The sequence below is a fragment of the Anabrus simplex genome, chromosome 1, assembly GCF_040414725.1.
Source record: "Anabrus simplex isolate iqAnaSimp1 chromosome 1, ASM4041472v1, whole genome shotgun sequence".
NCBI lineage: Eukaryota > Metazoa > Arthropoda > Insecta > Orthoptera > Tettigoniidae > Anabrus > Anabrus simplex.
In genome coordinates, this window is record NC_090265.1 from 746930648 (window position 1) to 746956217 (window position 25570).

At 37.3% G+C, this 25570-nt stretch overlaps 1 protein-coding gene across 5 annotated transcripts in view; it reads left to right on the forward strand.

Moving 5' to 3' along the window:
- The window catches only part of LOC136857483 (F-box only protein 25), a 653389-nt gene extending 631432 nt beyond the window's left edge, over nucleotides 1–21957 (forward strand). For all 5 annotated transcript variants that reach the window (XM_067136159.2, XM_068225201.1, XM_068225203.1 and 2 more), the window contains one exon: nucleotides 21536–21957. The gene's annotated coding sequence lies outside the window, so the exon portion shown is untranslated. The remainder of the gene's footprint in view (nucleotides 1–21535) is intronic.
- The last annotated feature ends 3613 nt before the right edge of the window (nucleotides 21958–25570 follow it).

Sequence of the window (25570 nt, forward strand, 5' to 3'; positions counted from 1 at the left end):
CCTAATGGTTAAGTCCAGGTAATTAAGGGCTTTATTGTTTTCTGACTCTATGGTGAATTTTATATGTGGGTCAATAGAGTTGAGAAATCCAAGTACTGTGTTGCTGTTAGTAACGTGGGAGTCTAAAATAACAAAGGTGTCATCTACAAAGCGTGTCCAGTGTTGAATGCCATTGATCTTGCCAATGATGTGAGAATGTTCTAAATGATCAATGTAGATGTCTGCAAGGATTCCTGAAGCTGGTGACCCCATGGGAAGACCTATCTGTTGGTAAATGACATTATTGAAAGTGAAGAAATTGTTGTTCAAAGTAAATTCCAGAATTCGAATAAATTCATCTATTTCGCCTATACTTAAATTGCTGAATTTGGAGAGATTGTTTTTGATCAATTGTACGGTGCTGTTAACGGGAACATTAGCGTACATGTTGGTAATATCAAAAGAATGAAGAGTGTGGTGTTTGGATAAATTAAAGTGTTTGATCTTATTGCAGAATTCTAAGGAGTTCTTTACTGATGTGTTGGCTTGAAAATGATAGTGTGACTTGAGGAATTTGTGAATGAATCGAGATACTTCATAGGTCGGACTGTTTCTGAAATTGATAATGGGTCTTATGGGGATGTCTGTTTTATGGATCTTGGGTAGCGCTTTGGCTGTGGGAAGTTTCGGATTCATGATAATCATTTTGGATTTTTCAAGGTCATTAAACAGAAATGAAATGTTCTTGATGATGGTTTTTAGGTCTCTTTGTATTTTATTAGTTGGATCTTTTTTAGAGGTTATGAAGTTGTTGTCTGCAAAAAACGTGTGTGCTTTATTAACATAGTCACTTTTGTCCATGATTACGGTAGCATTTCCTTTGTCGGCTTTTGTTATAATTAAGTCGTTTTGTTTCACTTTTTTCTTAAGTTTGTTTACTTTAGCTACGTGCAGTGTGTTGGGTTTAATGGTTTGTTGTTGATTGAGGATGGAAGATAGCTTGTGTTTGACTTCATATCGGACCTCTTCTTGTATACTTACTGGCAATTTATTAATGGCCAATTCAGATTCAGCTATGGTGGAAATTAAATTATCACGGTTAGAAGGATTACCCCAATTATGTTTAGGTCCCTTGCTCAGCACATCAAGATCATCGGCATCAAGAATGATTTTACTTAAGTTTACTACAGGTTGGTGAAAATCATTAGGCCTTGTGTTATTTGAGTTGTTATGTTTGCTAAGCATTGTTTTTGTTTTTGAAAGAGCATTCCATTTCTTGTCAAGTGTGTTTTGTTTCTTTAACAAAGTGAGGTTAAGTTTGTTGGAGACGTGTAATTGAAAGGACGTCCATTCGAGGGGGCAAAGGAGAGTGGAAACTTCTAAATGAGTTTCATATAGTTTGTGGTTCAGGAGAGATTTCTTTTTATGGAGAAATTTGATTTCCTCTTTAATCCAGATTTTATCGGTTTTAAGCTGAGTCGCGCGAGTTTTTGCTGTATTTCTGTGAGTTTTCTTGGTAAACTTTAGAAAGTTGTGGGTTACGTCATTAATCAAGCATTTTTTCAAAAAACGTAAGTCTTGCCCTAATTTGGCGACCTTTATTTTGAGATTGCAATAAAGGTTAGCTTTCTTCTTTGCCTGGATGGCATTTCCATTACCACCACCTACTGCACACCGTAAGTTTAAGCTTTCTTCACAACCATTCCACACTTTTTACTTATCAACCCATGTTTCTCATACAACCTTATTTTTTCCATTACAGATTAGAACTTCATTGACGGTTTCCACTAGATTAATACAATTTACTATACATCTGTCTTCTACCTAACACAGCTTCTCATATTTTTATATGCGGCTCTTCCGACCCCTCTATAATAAGGCAAAACACCAGCCAACATTATGAAACAATAATGAAGAAAGGGACTGCTAGATTGAGAAGATATTGAGAATGCTGCTTTTTCTAAAGCCTTAAATTTCATGGTGTTTTTTTCTCCTTATCACAGGCTTTTCGCCTGCAGGTTAATTCAGGCTTGGTTTCTCTCAAAATGTTTGCTCCCGCTCTCCTCCTGACCAGTTTGATGTGATGGGTTTCCACTAAGATGATTTTGACAGTGATTTCAAACTGTTTTGTGATTTTTATAAACCAATAATTTGGAAACTATGAGGTCCACAACCTCACCATGTGCTACTATTATTCATTTCCATCTGCATCATTTGTTTTCTCATTCCCTTGTTTCTTAGGTTAACGCAGTTTTTAGTATCAATCATTATTTCAAATTAACACCTGTTTCACTGAATTTTGTCACAAGTTGTTTTTTGCTCTGCATATTGATGTAAATATTGTATATTTGTGCTAATTTTGTTTCCGTATAGGCTCTCTTTTGTTTGTTTTTCATTTGCGCTTTCATTATGTTTTTTAGCATTTTTTCAACTCATATTATGTAAATTATTCCAACCCCCCTAATTTTTTTCACTGAAGATGGCTCAAACGAGCCGAAACATGTCTGATCTTGTTTACTCCGTCTAATGACGGAATATATGATGTATTGATTAGGAGGATACTTTCATTTTTCGCCATTGTAAAGTGAAAACCGTCAATACGGAATGATTCTAACATCTTGTAATGAATTGCTTACACTCGTGGCACCCGAAATACGGTACCATAGACTCATCAATAGATACTTTGTCTTCATTGGGAGCATTTATAAGAAATTACTTGTTTTTTTTTGTTTGTTTTTTTTTTGCTAGGGGCTTTACAGCTAGGTCTTATGGCGACAATGGGATAGGAAAGGCCTAGGAGTTGGAAGGAAGCGGCCGTGGCCTTAATTAAGGTACAGCCTCAGCATTTGCCTGGTGTGAAAATGGGAAACCACGGAAAACCATCTTCAGGGCTGCCGATAGTGGGATTCGAACCTACTATCTCCCGGATGCAAGCTCACAGCCGCACGCCTTTACGCGCACGGCCAACTCGCCCGGTAAATGACTTGTTTAGTAGATGAATAAAATTTCTCAGTTTACCTATTTTGTCACCTGCCGGGAGACCCAAATTATCACAAACATGAAGAAATCGGAATATTTCGTCAAACCTATTTCTACACATGCTGTTCTGAACAAGTTTGTTTCTAACATCATCTGAGTTCTCCCAAAACATCCTTCTTCGTGGTAGAGGCACATACCTTCTCAGAAATAGTATGCCGAGAAAAGAATACATCTCTTCCAACGGCAATTGAAACTGTGGATTATTGGTGTAAGAGGCTTAACCAACGGTATATTTCAATATTTGAAGAACTGTATCTGCTTCGAGAAATGCTTCCAAAAAATCTATAGGCTGTGATAGGATCGTAAAATTTCTTTTACCTGGATGACAAACATTGGACGAAGAAGAGGGTGGAAATTTCATATAATCTATTTCCTAATTGAAAGAATATGATTTAGCTGTCCCATTAGTACAATTTGGACCGATTGCAGAAACGATGTTTAGGCGATATCTACGGTTAAACAACACCTAAGTATGACTGCTGCATTGCAGAGACGTTATTTATCACTTGGACACTGTCTAAAACCGACGTTAGTTAAACACTGCAGAGAGCACTGTTTAACCTCCAATGAGAGGAGTGAATCACAATCAGAGGTTATGTACCATGAAACATGTAATTTGTATTATCATGTTGAGATGATTCCGGGAAGAAATCGCGGTAATTCATTTGAAATGAACGGGCAGGTAGAGCTTAAAATATGATTTTGCCTGTTTCTTGAGACTGACAAAGGGACAGTCCGGTAAATGTCAACTTCAATACAGTTCTTGGCAACCGATGTATTTTATTATGGATGGGGTGATTTCCATGGAATTATAGGTCACTTTGACTACATGTCAAAATTACTTGTCCCAATCGTCAGAGGGCTGTCATGTACATCAACCAGGAGGGATTCACTTATATTTACTGCCAAGTAAGCACACATAATAGTGAAAGCAAAGTAGGTTGTATGTAGTTTTTATATATAATCGTCGCGCTAATTCAGATAAGTTTTCGGCAACTATGAGATAGGAAAAGGCAAGTGGTGGTGATGGTGTTCATTATTGTTTAAAGAGGAGGACTGGGGAAGAGGAGTCGTGGCCGTCATAACAGCCCTAGTATTTGCCTGGTGTAAAAATAGGGAAACTAAGATCTCCAGAATGCAAGCTACATCTATATGGCCTGTACAACATATTCGGTTACACATTACTATTATTTCATCTTTCCTTCGTTGAAGCTATTTACGAGTAAATTACACTCACAGTAACAACGCTATAATCAAAAGCTACACTTCCCCGTGCGGTGGCGTGTCGCTTTAGTGTCGATAATATTATGAGATTTAAATTCCACCAAAAGCGATATTCTTATCTGTGGGCAAGTCATGCTCATGTTCAGCCATATTTGAGTAATGTGTAGGAAGACAAACAGCTGACTGGCGTTCAGCGCGTGCACCAACGAATTTCATTGGTTGCGACAAGCAAAGTGTTGCATGAAAGATACTTCTGTTTCCAATTTTTAAACAATATTGAAACTTTAAACGATGTCTAGTTAAACTACCATCAACCTGTTCATTTTCCGGAAGTGGTTCAGGTTCATCACTGAATTCGGGATGAAGTTCTGAATTGAAGTTAATGTTCATTGGTACCTGCATCACTAGCTCTGCTGGAGCTTGATGCTGAGCACGATTTAGTCTGTCAGGATCTGATCAGTCTTCATCACCAGGGTCAGCATCTGTTTCTTCTCCTCCATCTTCAGGCGGCCCAGTAAAGATATCAGCACCTGAGTCGGGGATATCTGAAGGATCGACCGCTTTGAGCTCATCCAGAATTTCTGCAACTGTTAGTTGCTGTACTCTGCAATAAATTACAGAGCAATTAGGAATACTAAGACTAATTATGTAAGTTTTAAACTAAACATATGGTCATTATCAAGTGAATGTGAAAGTCAGTGATAGTTCTCGGGTAACTGCCCAGTGGGTTGTTAGTGACCCACACTAGGTTCTATTGAAAATACCGGAAATTCTATGCAAGTTATGCAGATATCAAATTATGTATGTACCATATATTATTGAAGTTTTAAATAGTAAATACTTCAATGAATAACTTGCCAATGAGAATAGTTGTCAGTTCTACTTACATTTTTCTTCTGTGTGCAGAGGGCTGACAATCCATCTTTCTTCTATTGACTCCAGATCAAGAATAATTCCAATAATGAAGCAAATTCCCGTGTAAATGTATGACGAAATATATAATGGTTAACTTAATTGATCTTACATGTGTCAACAATGTGATAGGTTAAAGAAGGATAGCATAATTTGATGGGTTGAAAACGACCTACCTGGGCATAAATGGGTTAAAAGTGGTGAGGACCCATTATATTATAACAGGGAAAAAAGGAGATTTAGAAGGAGTTGCAGATTAAAAAAAAAAAAAAAGTAATGTTCTTTAAAATCTCACAAAAACATAAAAATATGATCAGCAATGAAGGGCTACATGAATGTTGAGCGCTGTTAGCACGACTTACAAAGTCCCATTGAGCTGAGAAGAGAGGGTTGGTGGTGATAGCCAACTTGCTCACCAATCCTGGGAGAGAAACATGAGGATAACATGATGGCAAACATAACTGAGTGACATTTTATTGGGAAATGCCATGGAAAGATTTATAAAAATACGGACAGTTTCCAATTTGATTTTTAATTCAGATACATTATAAATAGAAGCTTCAATAAAGTGACCTCCACCATACTTCAAACCTAAGGGACTGCTGGAAATGGAGACAGATTGAAGATTACCACAGTATTGTTCAGATGCTAACATCACGTGAGGGTTCTCTGCAGAAAGTTCAAATCTTACAGAATTTTTGATACAAAGTCCATCTGATGCACTTTTCTGGATAAATGCCTCTCTCAGCTGAGAAACATTAACGAAATCTGTTCTGGTCATGGCATGTACAATGAACGTTTTGTTTCTTTTGACATGTTTCAAGGATTGGCTCCATCGACTGAGAGAGTACACAAGATGTCAAAGTCCCTGTCGGATGGTAACATCGCGTGGCCAACTTGAGGAAAAATGTGCACTATTTTTTTGAAGATGCCTTTTGCCAAAAGTCTATATCCTGCTGCAACAATAGTCCAGTGTTTATTCTGGCCCTCACGGGGATGTCAACATGCTTCTGATTACTTTATCAGCATCTTTTAGAAAAGTAATTAATATCTTAGCCAGTTCAGCAATTTGAAATGGATAAATAAGAGTGGGGCAGATTATTGTATTTAGCATGACAGATTTCAGAGCAGTTCTAAAGCTGCCTCTTTATTTTTGCCATCTGCAAAACCCATTACCGTGAGGGGTGATAACTTTGGTGTAAGTGTCACTCCGTATTTCCACAGATTTCAGTAATTCATCGAAAATGTGATCAGTGATAGTGTTGGCGACAGTGGTGAACTCTGCATTATGCCTCTCCATATATGATAGGTTTAGTTTTGCCTTTATGCATCTTTACTTGTGTAGTATTGTCGGTTTGGCCGGGATCCCTTTGGCAGCCAATTAATTAGCCATTAATTAATACTTTATTAATGGTAATACCATTTTACATAACAGTAGAGAAGAATAAACAAAACAAAACGCACTAAAAAGAAAGTTCAATGGAGTATAAGTAGAAAAATATGTACAGATATATACACAGGTTATATTACAAGTAATCACAGGAAAGTAATAGTCAAATTTGGAGATTATGTAAGTGATTTCTCAATTTTGACAATGAGCAGTTAAATATATCAATATCCAGTTTCTTTAGAGATCTTGACATTCGTTCAATTGACCCATTGAATGCGTAGTTAGTTCTATGCCAATTTGTAGACAATGTATTCTTGAACCTTGTGCGTCTGTCTGGTACATGTACGTTAATTTTTGCAAGGAGTTGTGGACAATTCACCAAGGAATGAAGCAATTTAAAAATGAAGAGTGTATCCAATAATTCACGGCGTTGTGACAGGCTATGCATATTTAAGAACTGTTGTAAGGATGTATAATCAACATTATCATATGAGAATCCTGCTCTAAATGAATATAAATGAAGAAATTTATGTTGTACTGAATCTAATCTATGAATAGAGGTCTGATGAGAAGGGTTCCAAACAGGTGTACAGTATTCTAGTACAGGGTGTACCATAGACACATACAGCAATTGATAGGTAGCTAAGTTTGAAAATTCTCTAGAATATCTAGTAATGCAACCCAATCTTTGAAATGCTTTCTTACAAATATTTTCAATATGTTCATTAAACGATAGGTTATAACTGAATAAAACACCAAGGTCATTAACTTGTGAAACAGGAGTTAGAATGATGTTATTACTAAATTTGTACTGAAATGATATTTTCTTCTTGTTTAAAAAAAAAAACGATATTATTTTACATTTCTCATGATTAAGTTTCAACCCATTTTGAATGCAATACTTTTCCATATGATGTAAATCTTCTTGAAGTTTTAAACAATCAAGTGGACAATTAATTTGCATAAAAATGTTTGCATCGTCAGCAAACAAAAGCAATTCAGAATTCTTAAGTATATTTTTAATGCCATTTATGTAGAGAGTTAAAAGTAAGGGCGCAAGGTGAGACCTTTGGGGAACTCAACTGGTAACAATAATAGGTGCAGAAAAATTATTCCTTATTTTAACAATCTGCAGGCGATTTTTAAGATACGATTCAAACCATGAGAGGAGAGGCCCATTAATTCCATAGCCTGTTAGTTTTTGCAGCAAGATATCGTGGTCAACAGTGTCAAAAGCTTTTGAGAAGCCTGTATAAATGCAGTCCACTTGGGAGTGGTTCTCTATTGCATCCAAGAGGAACTGATAGAATAAAAGAAGATTGCTAAAGGTTGACCGTCCTGAAAAGAATCCATGTTGCTCATCAGTGATGATGTTTCTAAAGAGAGGTGTGATTTTGTCAAGAATTATTGAGTCAAAAATTTTGGAAATATGAGAAGAAATTATAACTGGTCTATATTGTTTTATGTCAGTTTTATCACCATTTTTGAAAACTGGACTAACAAATCCTTTCTTCCATTCCACTGGAAAAATGCCTTGGTTTAATGATAAGTTGAACAGATAAAAGAGTGCTTCACATAAAATAAATGAGCAGTACTTGAGTAGGTACGTTGAAACACCATCAGGTCCGACAGTTTTCTTTAATTCCAGAGATATCAGTTTGTTGTAAATTTCTGCCTTACTAATGTTTTTTATAACTGATAGATTGACAGAGAAAGGATAATCGTATGACATACTACTACTACTATTCTGATAAGAAGAATAAACGGATGAAAAGTGGTTAGCAAAAAGACTGACAATATTTTCTCCACTATCGGCTGTAAGACCAATATTATCAAATGCTTTGGATAAATCAAGAAAAACTATCGTATCTGTTTCAGTAATCCAGTGAGTAATCTAGTGAGAATTGACATATGGACGTCGTGTTGCACATTGACCTATCTATTATACCCTACGGGGCATAAAATAATAATGGATTACCAAACTTACCTGCTTACCTGTCAATAACTGCATCAGCCTAGCTGCAACCGGCAGACGGTCCATTAGGGGTTCTTGTGACGAGAGTATCATGGGACAGGAATTTAATTCTATTCCTTTAAATTACGAAATGAGGAACTCAGTTGCTATTTCAATATGTAATTTGGACCAAGCATAAGTTTCCTTTTTTCATGAACTATTTTCTTTACAATAGATCGCACTCGTAGTGCAAAGGATAAATGCCATAAAGGCTTACATCTATAATTTTCAAAGAATAAGATGAATGACATTACAAAAACAAAAGAAACTATCGTGATGATGCCCTGCGTAGGAGTAGATCAGTGAACACAAATATGTCCCGTATATGGAACAGCACCAATAGACCTACAAAATAAAAAGACATGATGCTAGGATTAGAGATATTTCGCAGAAATAAGCGTATTATTAAAGGTTCCCTCATATTTTGGGAAAATATTTACATCTAAATAGCAACACTGCATGTTACAAACACCAACTAAGATAAACCCAACACTGAAGCTACATGTTTCCCGACCACATATAAAATACATAGGGAGGTGAGTAATCTTTATACATACTAGATAAACTAATACTCCTAATTCCTTAGTACCAAGATAACATATATAAAAATACACATCTATATTGACAAGTAAGTGGAAAAGAAAAAGAGAAACAAAAAGGAAAGGAAGAATCATTGTCACACACAACTCTCAGCATGAAAGAAAGAATCCCTTACAATGTTGGCTTTTAAAAATGGCTGCAACTTCTTGGAATGTCATGTTGGGCCATTGACTGATCTGTCTAGCCATGAAACAGTAAAATGAAAATGTTAAAAGCCCACCTTTTCAATACCATGAATGTTTATTGATGTGAATATATATCACATAACGTCTAGAGAAGTTTGGTACTAGTTTCGACGCTCATTGCGCGTCATCATCAGCCAACAAATCAATTGAGCAAAATGCAACTTATCAAATAGCAATATCTAACACATGATAGCACCTACAAGACAAATGTTAAACTATGACTAGTTGAAATATAAAACACATGACAGCAAATACAAGGATTAATGTTGAAAGCTAAATTGGCAAAAGTTAAAACAATGAAATCAAAACAGAGAAGGTAACAATAGTTAGGGTATGATACACGAGAAAGTAGTACAGCTTGAGGTTTGTAGAACATAAGGCATATCTATAACATTTAAATGCACCAACTAAGGCAAATTTTAAATGTAACATTAAAATGATGAGGGTATGGTGCGTATAACTATCTAAAACATATGACAGCACCTATAAAGTCACTGTTAGATTGTAACCAGTTGAAATGATGTGGTGTGTCTGACTGTAAAACATAACATTTTTGAGAAGGTATCCCAGTTGTTGAGTCTTGATAAACAAAATAGTCCAGCTTGAAGTGCATAAATCATAAGGCCTCATATGTTATCAGTGGGAAGAATAATCTTGTTCTCTTAAGCTGCGGTAATTAACAGGCTTAATTCAGGTGGTTTTGAAGCCAACAATGTGGTCTTGTGAAGATCATAATTTGAATTAATGTCACGATTCCCAGTTCAGTATGGAAACGTGGAGACCTGACGAAAAGATTGAAAGCCAAATGAGGCATGATATAAATGTACATGGCCAAAAGAAATATAAGGGAAAGGAGGCGAACTCACCTCGAGTAGCGTGATCGCATAGGTGTTGAAAAGAGAGGAGCTGGGCTAATGAAGAGAGCAATAATGGAGGCCGAGTAGTGGAAGGGAAGGGAGAGTGAGGGGAGGGGAAGGGGGAAAGGAGGAGCTAAAGCTGAGGAGTAGGGCTATGGTGGGGCAGAGGAATGAGGTAGTGGGGGTAAATGACGGGGATGTGGGTTGCACATGGCTTGAAAGATAGCGCTAGTGTTTGGAAATCTGATATTTTTAAACAAGTTAATTAAGAAATCGAAAAGGATGTTAGGCTTGTCAGAGATTTCATTTAAGTTAAAGTTAGGATTAAAGTATTGATCGAAATGGATGAAACAGTTTTCAATTATGTTCATGAGAGGCCCTTTATTGGCCATTTGAAGGATCTCTAAATCGTGTTCAATGTCGGTAAACTTGTGGTTGGAGTCAGAGATGTGTTGACCTATTGCTGAAAATCTATTGTATCTTATAGCGTTGACGTGCTCTGAATATCTAGCGGTGAAACTGCGTCCTGTTTGTCCGACGTATGAGGAATTGCAGTCATTGCATTTGAATCTGTAGATTCTGGACTTTAAGAAAGTATTGGACATGTTAACTGATGGGGAATTGTGCAGAGTTTCAGAGTTCCTGTTATTTGTTCTGAAAGAAATTTTTACGTTACGTTTACTGAAGAGATTGGTGATTTTGTCGACATCTTTGTTGAAAGTAAAGGTGGAAGAAGTGGCGTCTTTAGATTTTTCTTTAGTAAGAGTCGTCTTAGGTCGGTGCCTGAATTTGTTGATAATCTGTTCTATAAAAGGTTAATGTAACCATTAAATTTGGCGATTGCACGAATAGTATTGAGTTCGTTGTTCAAGTCTTTCTTTGACATGGGTATTGTGAAGGCACGGTGGACTAAACTATTATAGGTAGCACGTTTGTGTGCTTGGGGATGTGTGGAGTTTTGACGAATGGTAGTTTCAGTTTGTGTGGGTTTCCTGAAGATTTTGTAAGAAAAAGAGGAAGGGTGTCTATGAATGGTCAAATCTAGAAAATTGATTAACCTGTTTGTTTCAGACTCAAGTGTAAATTTAATGTGGGGATCGATGCTGTTAAGATCGTGAAGGGTAGAGGCCGCGTTCTTAATTTCTTCGTTCATAATTACAAATGTGTCATCCACGTATCTCGCCCATAGTAGAATGTTGGGAAAGTTGTTGTTGATTTTAGAGTATTCCAGATAATCTAAATAAATCTCTGCTAAGATACCAGAGGTGGGTGAACCCATTGCTAATCCATCTTGTTGATAAATAGTTTTGTCAAAAGTGAAAAAGTTATTATTGACGACTAATTTCAGAATGGAGATGAAGTCATATATTTCAAGTTTGCTAAGAGGACTGTATTTCTTTAAGTTGCTTTCAATGATAGGGAAAAGCTTTGCTGTTTGTATGCTTGGATACATGTTGACTATGTTGAAAGAATGAAGGGAGTGGTTAGGTTGCAAGTCGAAGGTCTTTAGTTTGTCCATTAGTTCAATGGTGTTTTTAATAGACTTACTGGCAAGAAAATGGTAGTTTTTAGCCAAGAAACTTTGGACAAATTGAGAGGCTTTATACAGAGGGCTAGGCCTATAGTTAATAATAGGGCAGATAGGGATGTTGGCCTTATGGATCTTTGGGAGGGCTTTAGCTGTAGGAAGACCCGGGTTCATATTTAAAAGCTTAGATTTTTCGAGGTCTGTGAAAAGAAAGGAAGTGTTCTTTAGGGTTTGTTTTAATTGTCACTGAATTCGTTGGGTTGGGTCTTTCTTAATTATTGAAAAGTTGCTGCTGTTAAAAAATTCCTTAGCTTTGGAGACATAGTCAGTTTTATTCATTATAACTGTGGTATTATCTTTATCAGCTTTAGTGACTATTAGGTTGTTATTACTGATTTTCATTTTTAAGTTCGGCGATTCGTTTTTGTTCGGAAATCTGCTTATTGTCAGCGGGATTATTGGAGAAGAATCTTTGTTTACGTTGTCAGAGGTAAATATTTTGTCTAATTTCCTTCGAATCTAAGTTCGTTGTGTTGTTCTAACGGCATTTTGTTGCTGGCGGCCCCAGACTCAATAACTAAAGTAGTGGCGATGTTCATTTTGTTCAGGTTAGGCCAGTTGTGCTTTGAGCCTTTCAATAGAATGGCGGTTTCTTCTTCATTTAAAGTTACGTTAGACAGGTTAACTACAGGGGGGTGGAATTTCTCAATTACATTTATAGACAAACTAGTCTCTTTAGACTGGTTTTTCGGCGGAGTTGTGTTAATTTTTAAAGTGTTTAATTTTTTCTCTAATGTAAGTTGTTTCTGTGAAAGTTGGTCAAAACGTCTGTTGTTAATTAGGTCTTGGAAAAGATTCCACTGGGCACTAGGGAGCAAATTGGCTGCTTCAAGGTGAGTCTCGTAAAGTCTATTATTCAAGTAAGATTTTTTTCTTGTGTAAAAACCGGATTTCCTTTCTTAGCCAAATTTTGTTGGTTTTTTGGCGAGTTTTGATAGAATGAGGTGCGGAAAAGTGTTTTTTAACGGTGCCTTTTAAAAAATTTGGAGTCAAATCATGCGCAATACACTGCTTCAAGAAGCTGATATCTTTGCCCAATTTGGCGATGAAAGCCTGCCCCTCGCTTAAAAAAAATTCTAAACAAGGCAGCCAGCGACCCAGTTCCACTGTGTTCGGAACACAATATCACAAGAGGGTTCTCATTTCGTTTCCTTTTGACAAACCTAAAGCATAGAACAAAATAAGGAGCCAATTCTCATTCTATTATCTGGCTCTAATAACTGACTACCTCACGCCTAATTCATTTCATACAAAGTACTATACCATACTATTTCTCGTAAAATCACGACCATCTATACTTACCCTCCAGGTCCACGGTTCGGGTCCATGCTTGGCAGAGTGAAACGTAGTCAAAGATTTTAAAGACACTGCTTACAAGGTGGTTTTAATTTACCAGGATTCAATCAAATAGATACATGCATATAAATTGTATTCAGGCACCATTCTAACACTACGTTACGCAGATGTATCTATCCTTCCAAATAGAGAGAGCAATAATCCAATCCAAATAATCCTTAAATACAAGAAAATTTTATCCAGCGACAGATACTAAGGAATATACTGATGTAATATTCACTAAACGACCTTAAGTAACAATAGGCATTCTTCTTCCCGGCACGTAACATAGCTCACACCGCTATTTGCTACATAAAAACATCCATGCTTTACAATTTAGTGATATAAAATTCACCTTAATAACCATCCTGATGGGCTATAATCCCGTCATAATCAACTATTTACATACTTAATTACTACATTTCTGCGTAACGACCCCCTAACTCTTAACACATACTTACAAGTGTGGTTCACTTATCTATCATTTTGGTGACCTCCTTATCCCTCCGTCAGGGTTAGGCTGTGCCTGCTCAGCCCATCATGGTAGCGATGTGGTCCTGGGTCGATCCTCTGGGTCCAGTCTCCATGGGTAGTTCGTTCATGAGGCCGTCTTCCCGAGGGATGGCTCGTTCATGAGGCCGTCTTGAGGTAGTTGTCGGAAAGTCTCGTATCACACGTCACTTAAACACAGCACAGGTCTTTGCTGGAATGAAATGCCTAATTTATTAACAGCACAGCACTCCCGGTACCTTTATTTAAATTTTGATGCAGAATTCAGTACTGGTGATCTGCGACGTTAAAACTCATTGTTCCCCTTTATCTGCTTAACTGTGCACGAATGAATATAGGCAATATATCTATTATCTGAAATCAGCAACCTAATCGGTCGAACAAATTGTCATTATCTCATGCTCGACTGATTCAGACTCACAAGCCTAGCGGGAATAACACAAATAGCTTTAGTTTATACTCCCACTTCTTCCGCACTTTGCAATATACAGTATTTGTGGGGTTACCTGTACTGCTTCGTGATGAAGTCTATATATACGGCATTGTCTACAGTCGGTTACTTAGGCACTCGCGACCTCACTGTACAGCGTCTAAATACCATCATACGATTGAATAATTACTGGAAAGTCTATGGATCACCGATCCACAGAATCAACGTTAGCACAACTGCACTAAAGTAATCACAGTTTTTGCCCTAAACAAAGGTTTCTGGCGTAAATACAGACAGACACGCGACACGCACTAGCAGCAATCTCACCGTTGAATGAACAACCTCCCTCCATATCTCTCAGCTCTTATAGGGGAAAAAAGCAAAGCAACGCTCGAGAAACTCCCTCGAAACCCTCTTGAGTTTGGTATGCAGCCACTAAACAGTTTCCCACGGTGGTCGGATTATTACGTAGTTATTAATCTCATTACTTGTTAACAGCGTTAAACGTATCATTGGCTTCTTAAAATTCTGGAGATAATTTTCATCTTTTTATTATTCTGGAAGGCCTTTAGATAGAGGAGATATCACTCAATTCCCGTGATGTGGTGAACCTGACTATTCCCGCTTAAAATATTGTTAGGGTGGTATGGTACTTTCCAAAACAAAATTCCTTTCTCTCTTTCCTTCTCCCACATATCTTCTGTTTCACTCGTGCATAACCACACCCTGCCTAGGAAATCACCTCCTGAGTTCCCGCGTTCTATATGGAATCACGCCCTTACAATTGGCGTCACGTTGCGCAATATTACTTCAGCGTTAAATATCGCTCATTTATGAATGAACAGAATGGTACATTTACTTCCCTACACACCCAAAGAAAAATACTTTAAATCTTTTTTTTTTTTGTAGTTTTCTTTACATCTTATATTTAACGCTTATGTGTTACTTTTCATTCTTTCCGAGACATCCTGTGGAGGTTTCATAGCTTGCTCCAATGATTCCTCACGTTCCTTCCTTACTTCATAGTATGCATCTAACAGAGCTAAAAATTTTCTTTGATGTCCCAAACACTCATGGCATTCTATTTCAACTATTTCATTTATCGAACTACTCTGCGGCGAAACTATGGTACACTATAAATATAAAACTCGATAGTTTACAAACTTCCTAAAGAGTAATATTCTTTAAAATCTCACAAAAACATAAAAATATGATCAGCAATGAAGAGCTATGTGAATGTTGAGCATTATTAGCACGGCCTACAACGTCCCATCAAGCTGGGAAGAGAGGGTTGTTGATGATAGCCAACTTGCTCACCAATCCTGGGAGGGAAACAGACTCCACAAAGCCATGAACAGAACTGAACGTATGTTTTTATGAAAGAAAATTTTTACTATGGAAATTCCATTACTTTACTATACCCTGATTTTATTCTGTTTTTCTCAGATAAATGCTCAGTTTTATCTCAGAGGACCACTCGAGAACCGTGGACCATAGTTTGTAAGACTGTGATATTGATATTTGATTTATCGAGCCATCTCTTGGCCTCCTGTCTGCCAGAGATTCTTGTGTTGTTCATTAGCTTCAAAATATCAAGAGTTTTGTTGTCTGAAGGGAAACGCACCCAGTTGTACTTCCTCCCCCACCAAGTCCACCATTCCTCCTTGCTTTGGTTCAAAGTACACGATTAGGTCTTTTGTCAGCTTTGCATGAAAGTTAGTAGTGTTTATTGTTGCTAAACCAGAAGCTAAGTTTTTGCAATTTCTGTTTATGTCTGGTTGAACTATTGTATTAGTTTCTTATGTAAGCTCACTAGACAAGAAGTGTGCATGCACAGATGAATTGTTAAACCTGCAGTGAATGAGTCCTCTTGACTATAAGGCTGTAGCGATCAGTGGGACATTTGAAGGAATTGCGCGATCAAATCTTCAGCGAGTGGCTTAACCTGGATGCGCCGTATGTGCACAACCTTGTGGTGGTTATCAAGTCCAGAGGCGGAGTTAAACGGTATTAAATGATGCTTGTAATGATTTCTTCAGGGGTGACTAACTTTATATCCGGTGAGCTTATTACTTATGCTCGAGTCATTCGTATACAGCACAAGTTTAGCAGAGCCAATATGCGACTGTAAATCATTAAAAAATGAAAGGAACACAATATTTTTTTAAGTTTTCAAAGGAATCAAAGAAATGTCAAGAAAGTTTTCAAATGTTTTTTTTTTGCTAGTTGCTTTACGTCGCGCCGACACAGATAGGTCTTATGGCGACGATGGGACAGGGAAGGACTAGGAGTGGGAAGGAAGCGGCCGTGGCCTTAATTAAGGTACAGCCCCAGCATTTGCCTGGTGTGAAAATGGGAAACCACGGAAAACCATTTTCAGGGCTGCCGACAGTGGGGTTCGAACCTACTATCTCCCGAATACTGGATACTGGCCGCACTTAAGCGACTGCAGCTATCGAGCTCGGTTTTCCAAATGTTTAATTTGAGTTGCTGGCACTCTTACACGAGACGAGGACACAGTGAACATTGCTTCAAGGGTAACTGTTTCTAAAGGTAAGATTGGTTCATGTTAGGTGTTCAGTTAGATTATGAATTTGTGGAACGCAGTCATTGAATTTTAAAAAATAGACACTATTAATCAAAAGAAGAAATAGCGGCTCGCAATATAGATATTAAGGAAATTCCAAGTGTGAAAACACGAGAATAGTAGCCATTTTGTCTTAGCCTGTTAGATACTTCTAACAACGTGCCTTCAAATGTTTTGTTTCTCAAAATCTGTATATTATCTTCATTGAAATATCTATGCTTGCTGGAATGTGGGTCTGGCATACTGAGTATCTGTGCTGTTGGTTAGTTTCTTGAATTTTTATGTTAATTTGATGTGGAAGTGTTCCATTGTGTTCTGTTATTCATGTACACTTGTGAACCAAATGATATCAAGATATTCATAAAATATTTCCTTTGGTTAGAGTCTTTAAGAAAATCAATTTTCAGATCACCATGCTTTTACTGGTACAGGTAAATTTTGATAGAAGTGCTTCTTGAAAAATATCTGAACATCTGTACATTTCAACTACAGTCTTTACATCCTCCAAGTCAACCAGGCAGTTTCAAATACCCTCAGCATGTCTCATCATCATCTGCTCAGCGTTTGTCACGCAAGCCAGTCTCCACATCGACATAGCACATGACTTCTTGATGAAAAGTAAATAACATGGATACTGCCAGACGAGACGTAGACTTATGCTCTTCATTTCAGCAGAATAGAGTTGCTGGCACTCTTACACGAGACAAGGGCATAGTGAACAACGCTTCAAGGGTAACTGTTTCCAAAGGTAAGATTGGTTCATGTTAGGTGTTCAGTTAGATTATGAATTCGTGAAAGGCAGTCATTGAATTAAAAATAATAGACACTCTTAATCAAAAGAAGAAATATGTCTCCACCTATGATAATATTCATTAGTGCCTAGCGGCTCACAGTATGGATATTAAGGAAATTCCAAGTGTGAAAACACGAGAATAGCAACCGTTTTGTCTTAGCCTTTTAGATACTTCTAACAACGTGCCTGATGCAAGCACCCAGAAATACACAGAATGCAAGTTGCCCAATGAATATATCTACTCCATCTGTGAACGGAAGGTCGAACACAATCAGAAATGGCAGTGGAATGTGATGGAACCTGTCGGATCGGAAGTAGCATCACTAAACGTGGACTGAACCTGAACTTCAACAAGATCAATTAATACACTTTTAAAAAAAAAACCAACAGTATGCTATCACTGTGACATCACTGTGAACAAGATTTCATCCTGTACAAAACAGGAAAGACAATACAAAACGAATTGGAAAATTTGAATGAACTGGCAGAAGGTTTAAAAATTTTGAAAGACAATCAGCTTTTCTCAGGCCATTGTGAGATAGGTGTCAAGAGCCAAGTACAACCTTCTTTCAGAGAAAAGAAATGCTGATCTCCACACCGGAGGTCAGTGTGATCAAAGTAATAAGGTTAAAGAGGTTTTCTTCAGCGCTTGTGAGCCCAGGCTGTGGAAAAAGAAGAATCGACCACACGATCCTCTATGATGAAACAGGGAGAGAGGTAGCAGACAGCCTTGCCAAGTAGAGATGTCAACAAACAAAGAGGACAATGATGGCTTCCCAGAAGTGTCGAGCCATTATAGGATCAGAATCCACTATTCAAGCTGGAGTGAGGAAGGCATGGCTATCTCAGCACACAGCACCAGAAGCAATGACACGCTTTTTCCTCAAGAAGGGTATACCAGAAGAGCAACTAAACACCCTAGGAACTAAAGTAGGGTTCCAAATGCAATATTTTTCAGTCTCTAAAAATAAAAAATTCCGCCCTGAAGGAGTCCTAGTAAGGCCATTTCGTTTTCCTTGTAAGAGAGAATCCGGGCCATTCCAAAGGATTAGCCTCGATGCATAAGAATGAAAAAAAATATTAATTTTATCCATCATGCTGTGGATTATAGAATGTTTTTGTAATGTTATGAAAATGAGTAGAGGCAATATACTTCAGTCCGACATAATGTTAGTGGAAACATTTTTGAGAAAGGATACAACAATTTGAGGCTACTATAGCATCCAAGCTTATAAACTTCATAGTTGGTTCCGTATTGAATTAAGATTACACATAAAGAATTTTGGTCTGCTGACTTGCTTTTTCTGAAATAAGTGATGAAAAGATCAAATAAAATATTAGGTTTCTCAGTTATTTCATTGAGATTGTAGTTAGCGTTAAAGTATTGGTCCAAATGTATATAAAAATTCTCGATTATATTAAGTAGAGGGCTTTTATTAGCTATTTCAAGGATATCCATGTCTAATTCGATGTTCGTAAGGCGTAAAAATAGCTTTTAAAACATATATAAGACATATATCAAAAGATTTTATTTGTCACTGATCAACATAACATTGCTACATCTACAACAGTTCATATTTTCACCATTTCATATGTATATCATTCCACTACATCCCCAGTCCATTCCTTCATCTTTCATCTTACCGCACAACTCTGTTTTAGGACTATGGTATACACATATGTATCTTGGCTAGGCTGATGATGGCCCTAATAGGACCGAAACTAGTACCTTGTAATAGTATATTGTAATGTTTTTATAAACATTGCATGATTGTTAAGTATTGAGAAGGTGGATTGAATTTTGTATTTATTTTTTGTGCTACTATAGCAGTCATTATTTGCAACTCAGGGAGATAATGGGTGGCCAAGCAGGGCTGTATCCTGTCTGATTCGTCTTTAAACAATCCACACTACTGGAAATCTACTCGCACTAGAAACAAAAGACTTATTTATCATCAGGGCATATTTTCAAGGAGAAAGGACAGCCTTTGGCATTATTGAAAATCTTTCTGATTCAATCGCACATCAAAAGGTAGGAGAGACATAGCAAACACCAAGAAGAGGAGGATTTGACTCTACTCAACAATAGACAAGAGATGACATACATTTTGCAATCAACACGCATGCATCACCTACCACTAGTTACCAAGATTGCGTATGAAGCAAACTATCCACAAAAGAGAGATAGTAAAATGTTCTCTCAACATTAACTTTATCAAGGAAGGAGCAAATTGCCCAAGATACAGCAGCTATTAAAATGGTTAATATCATAAAGGAAGCACAAGTTGTAGCAACCTTGCTGTGACTCCGAATGCTACCGGAAACAGAGGCAGGTTCTGGAACACCTCCACAAAGCCACGGCTATGGTTATAACAAGTTCAATGTCGATAAATGAAACAGAAAGAAGACTTGCAGAGAAAGCATCAGTCAATCACTTTGAAGCACCAAAATTCTCTCATTCGTTGGTGATGCAAACATGTGAGCAGCACTTTTATTAAAGGCCTCTCTTTGGATTCCATCCAAACCAAAAAAACCTAATTTCCACAAATCACAGAAATAGAAGTGATAAACCACTGAAAGGATACAAAGCTGCAGGCGCAGATGGTATTTATAATGAGCATTACCTTACATGGTGGATATACGGACAGTCCTCTTCAACAAACGTATGGAAATGAGCACATTTCCAACAAGCTAGAGGTACTCTACAAAGGAAAAGGAAATGTAAATTCACCACATTCCTACAGGGGAATTGCGCTTGAGAACACTTGATTTAAGGTTTTTAGCAAAATTCTTATTAAAAATTTAACCGAAAAACATCTTGTGTAATTCCTAACCAGCAAGGGAAGGTCAACTCTTCATGCAGTTGAAAATGTACTGGAAGTTATCGGTGACGCCCTAAGATAGCAATACCATGTCATCTTTATTGACTTCAGAAAGGCCTTTCACCTACTGGACAGACAGATATTGATAAATAAACTCTCCCGATTGCTTGGAGCAGTATCCTAGTCCATGGATTTACAAGGTGATCCAGCCAGCCAACATAAAGGACAATCTTCCCTGTTCATTTATGCAGACAAGATCTACAAGCTACAACTGAACGAAAATAAAACAGTTCATATGACTTTCCAAAAAGGAGGCAGGGCAAAACTCTACAAAGAGTGAGACATTACTTCAGAGACCAGCGAAGTACATTTTAACCAGCAGTCATTGCAATTCCTGTTACGAGTGATATCAAATTGCTCTCTCTCTAGACATAGTGATAAAGCTTTTTTTTGCACCAAAATCAGGCCTATTCCAACATATGGCACACATTTCATCTGGCATCATATTACAAAGACCCATCTACAGTACAGCGATGAGAAGCAGTAAAGGCTACATTCCTGAAAAGAGCGCGTGGTATCTCACTCCTTCAAGACAGGCATACAAGCTTGCAGAGGAGCCATTTTTAACCAGAGCAACATATGAAACCTTCATACGAGAAAGAGTAGAGAAAAGGAATGCATTTACTGACCGCAGCTGGACTTGACCTAATCAGGATTTAAGGCACAAATTGTGTTCAACAAGGTCCTTTCACAAGCCTGTGCAGATATCATATCTTACAGTCCATCACTGCAATAGCCACTGTAAACAGTATTTAAATGTACATTTTGTAACTATGCAATAAATATTTATTATAATTGTTTCATCAATGTGTGAAGAGTAGTAGTCTTAAATATGAAAAAAATTAATACAGTACCGTCGGAGTCAGAAAAGAACAAGAGTAGATCAAGCGAAGTTGTATACGAGAGACGAAGACTGAGCCAAGGGAACCCTCCGGTTACCTCTTATGACAGGCAGGGGATACTGTCCCCACTCAAGATCTGCATTATGGAAGATTATGGGGAGAATTGATGGTGGAATGAGTTCTTGGTTGTTTCACCTTTGTTGCTCATAGTTTATACCTTGATCATCTTCTGAAAGGCATAAACTGACAGGGAGGGATTCAGTTAGATGCCGACAACTTGGTTTTAATGGCAGATTGTGTTGAAAGCTTGAAAAGAGATGTAGTGATGTGTGTTCTCGTGTAATAATGGAATGTTTGATGTGTTTCAGGAGACTCCAGAAACGAGCAGCTGTCTGGTGACACACCACACGACAACGCACCTTTACATGCATGATAACATTGCTAAGTCAAAGTGGCGAATGATATTTTTCTGCAATGGCGAGGAATGGGAAGAGTCTGTGCACTCTTTTAGTTTGTAAGATTTAGCAAATTGATAGTCTCTTTTATTATGTTTGTTTTAGAGTTGTTCCAGCAATTTTTTATGCTCATTTACTAGTCAGATTACATTATTCGGCAGCTGATACTGTTTGTTTGTTTGTTTGTTTTGTCTTCCCTACAAAGATGATGTCCAATGCATAATGATGTAGGTCTGAATTTTTTAGTGTTTTTTGTGTTTTATGAGCCGATTTTTAATTCTGTAAGCTTTATGTGATGATTATTTATTGTGTAGTAAATGCTGGATGTATGTTGACTTGAATGGTTTTGTAAAACCTTGGGTTGCGAGCAAGTTGTTCTGGGACGTTTTTGCAAGACAAGCAAAAATTTTAAATGAATTTTAACTTGATAAACGAGCAAGGTTTTTGCTGGTGTGTCTGCTGAGTGTTGCCAAAAAACAATTGTTGGGAGCGTCACTCATATAGTGAACATACTGGTCTGTAATCGCACGTAACTTTACTACAGCAATGGGCCTTGTAAAGGAGGAAGGAGATGATTGCGGTGAATGTTAAGAAGGAAATTGTTGACAAGTAGCATATGCGTGTGCCCGATATCGCAAAGGGTATGGATACAGGAAAAGGAGTCATGAGAGTATCAAAGCAATCATTATGTTTTGTAGAAGATGTAAGAAAGTTGCTTCTCCTATGTATTTTTGGGTTGTGGAACGATTCAACTGTGTTTCAATTATTTGATTACAAACACGTTTGCAGAACTAATTATGCTCGCAATCCAAGTCTGTACTGTATTTAGAACTCCTGTCCTATGAACAATTGAACCTCCAAGACAACCTTTGGGTGGCACAAATTTTTATGGCTTGTTGACATTTTAAATATCATTGCCTACAAAAGGAGACTTCGTGTCTCCAGATGTTCTGAAATACTGTTTCATTATATCATTGCCTCCACGTAACAAAACATTGAATAGAATTGTCATTTCGCCAACATATACCTTGTACAATTTTGTTTTACATTTTCAACCCTCTGATGTTTTTGTTGCACATAAGTTAGTCCTTGTCAGGATGAAATAACGTGACCCAGTGAGGAACTTAACAGCAGAGAACCTCCTTTTCCATGTCTTGCGTTGGGGGCTGACAAAGTGTTCCGATTTTTGAATGTGGGTAGCTGAGTGCAGTAGCTTCTGATTGAGTGGTTGCTACCGATGGTAGATTACACCGTGCTCCATCCACTGAATTCCGACTTTCATAATGTGTACATTGAAAGGTAATTTCATTTCAGCATTTGTGAAAGGTGTTTCCTTCTAGTTAATAGTACATTCCAGGAGCTACGTTAAATAAACAGCTTGGCTACTCACGTGTGAACAGAGAGAGATCGTCCTCGTTGCACTCTCATCATCTGTTAAAATATCTGACAAACTTTGGGAATTAACTCGTCATATGGTGAGAAAAAATAAGAAAAGTTAAATCAATCAATCATTGATCTACATTCAGGGCTGTCTCCGTGGCCTGACAGGTTCGATCCTGGGTCAGTCCGGTGGTATTTGAAGGTGCTCAAATACATCAGCCTTGTGTTGGTAGATTTACTGGCACGTAAAAGAACTCCTGCGGTTCTAAATTGCGGCACCTCGATGTTTCTGAAAACCGTTAAGAAGTAGTTAATGGGATGCTAAGCAAATATTATTATTATTATTATTATTATTATTATTATTATTATTATTATTATTATTATTATTATTAATAATATGATCTTAATGTAATATTGACGTTTTTACATTTTTACAGACCGCCCAGCTAACATAACCTAGGTATGTGCTAGTTACATAATATTAATACATATTTGAGTCATTGGATGCTCCAAATTTAAATTCAAATACTGTAAAACTGTTTATTCAAATGATAAATCTTTATTATTGTCAGCATTATTGCATCAATTACATAGGATTTTAAATATTAAGCTTGACTATTGCGTAGTGTCTGGATTTGTGTGGAATCGCGGGACTTCACAAACCCGTTGGCACTCCACAGAAATCAAGTGATAAGCCCTGGTGTTGTATGATAATGAACGAGCAGTAGAACACTAGAATTTCAGAATACACTGTTAGGTCTTGTTCGTGATAATAACACAAAAATAGTTCAATTTTGCAGTTAATGTTTACCTCTCTGATATTACTGTTAATGTCCTGCGGGGAATACATTAAAATTTTATCATATTCATTTGTACATAGTACTCCCTGTCCAGCTACTCATTTCTGCCACCCGGCTGACGAAAATTTCTGGGGAGAACACTGATAAGATTATTGAATACGGAACATGAAATATGAATGTCATTTCTTGCAATACACCCCTTACTTCCAAGTCTTCCCAGCCCAAAGTTTGTAACACTACTCTTTTATCACACAAAAACAAATCATATTGGCTTCCAATCCTCTTTAGGCCCTGGCCTCTTACCAGAGACAGGTATTCATCAACATCATCCAGTTCCTGCCGAGTCGGGGTATTTATGGCACTTCTTCATCTTCCTCTTTCCTTCCACGATATTGTCCCAGTCTAAATTTAGTATTCTTATGCCACTTTTCACTGATTCAGTCCACCTTGTTCTAGGTCTTCCTCTTGCTCTCTTGCCCTCGCACTTTGCCTCCAGCATTTGCCTTGGAATTCTATTCTCCTCCATCCTCTTTACATGCCCAAACCATGTAGTTTATTTTTTTCAGTTCTTTCATTTAGCTTACCTATCCCAACTTCCTTCCTAACATCTTCATTTCTCACTCTGTGTTTCCTTGTCATTCCTATCATTGTTCTTAGGAATTGAGTCTCACTGGCTTGATTTCTACTCTCTTGCCTGCTAGTCAAAGTCCAAGTCTCAGCTGCATAAGTCAGTACGTGTACATTTTAAAATTAGATGCACGGAACATACTAATGCCATAAAATACAACTGATTTTCTGCGGTAGGCCAGCATGTATATGATCTAAAGCATAAATTCACATCTATAGAACAGCACATTGAGATCTTGGAGAGCTTAGGAAAAGGAAGTTTGCTGGATGTTACGGAGGGTTGCTATATACACCTGGATCAGTATTTTAATCCAAACCTTAATTTAAATGAAATTTCTGAAAAATCAAATATTCTTTTTGATTTCCTTATTGAGTTTTTTAAAAATATACATATCCCGGTCAATAGGACGGTGTTTCATATTAAGCATAATAGCTTTACTAGTTGCTTTTTACGACCACGCCCTCCGGACCTCCAACAGGTTGCCGCTCCTCAGTTGCTTCTCCCACTTTCCCCTATTTCCCCCTTCTGTCCCGACCAACCTTGGACACTTGATTACTATCACAACACTGCTCGCTAGGCTTCATTGTGCTTCGCATGGACAGCGATCTTTTGAGGTGAGTCACGTAAAAACGTTTACGTTATAAGACGTAATTTTATATATTGCCTCTTCAGTTAAGTGATAGTTTATTACATTTCTAATGTTTCAGTCCGCATTGAACTGGGAACGTTGTACTTGTTAACATCTTAAAGAATCGATTGCTCATTTCCACCTCACTAGGATGGCTCCATTAAAGCGACTCTGAAGATTTTATTGAAGTATTTTAATACGATTCTACGTCACGTTTTAAGAAGTGTGATAAATTAAGCTAATGTTTCTTCAAGACTATTTTATTTTTAAGTTGTTGTTATTTTAAATCCACGTTATTTTATTAGTGAGCAAACCGGTTTGCATATGTTTTTATTTAAGATTTATGACTCGCAAGTCTCGGACTTGTAGAAAATATGGACTTTGAGACAGTATAATCATAACACAGTTTTAGGTTGTTAATATGGTTTTTAATTGTGTTCAATTTGACGTAGATAAACTTATGCGATTGCCAATTTTTCCAAGAACCTATATCAGCTGATGATGACGCAAAC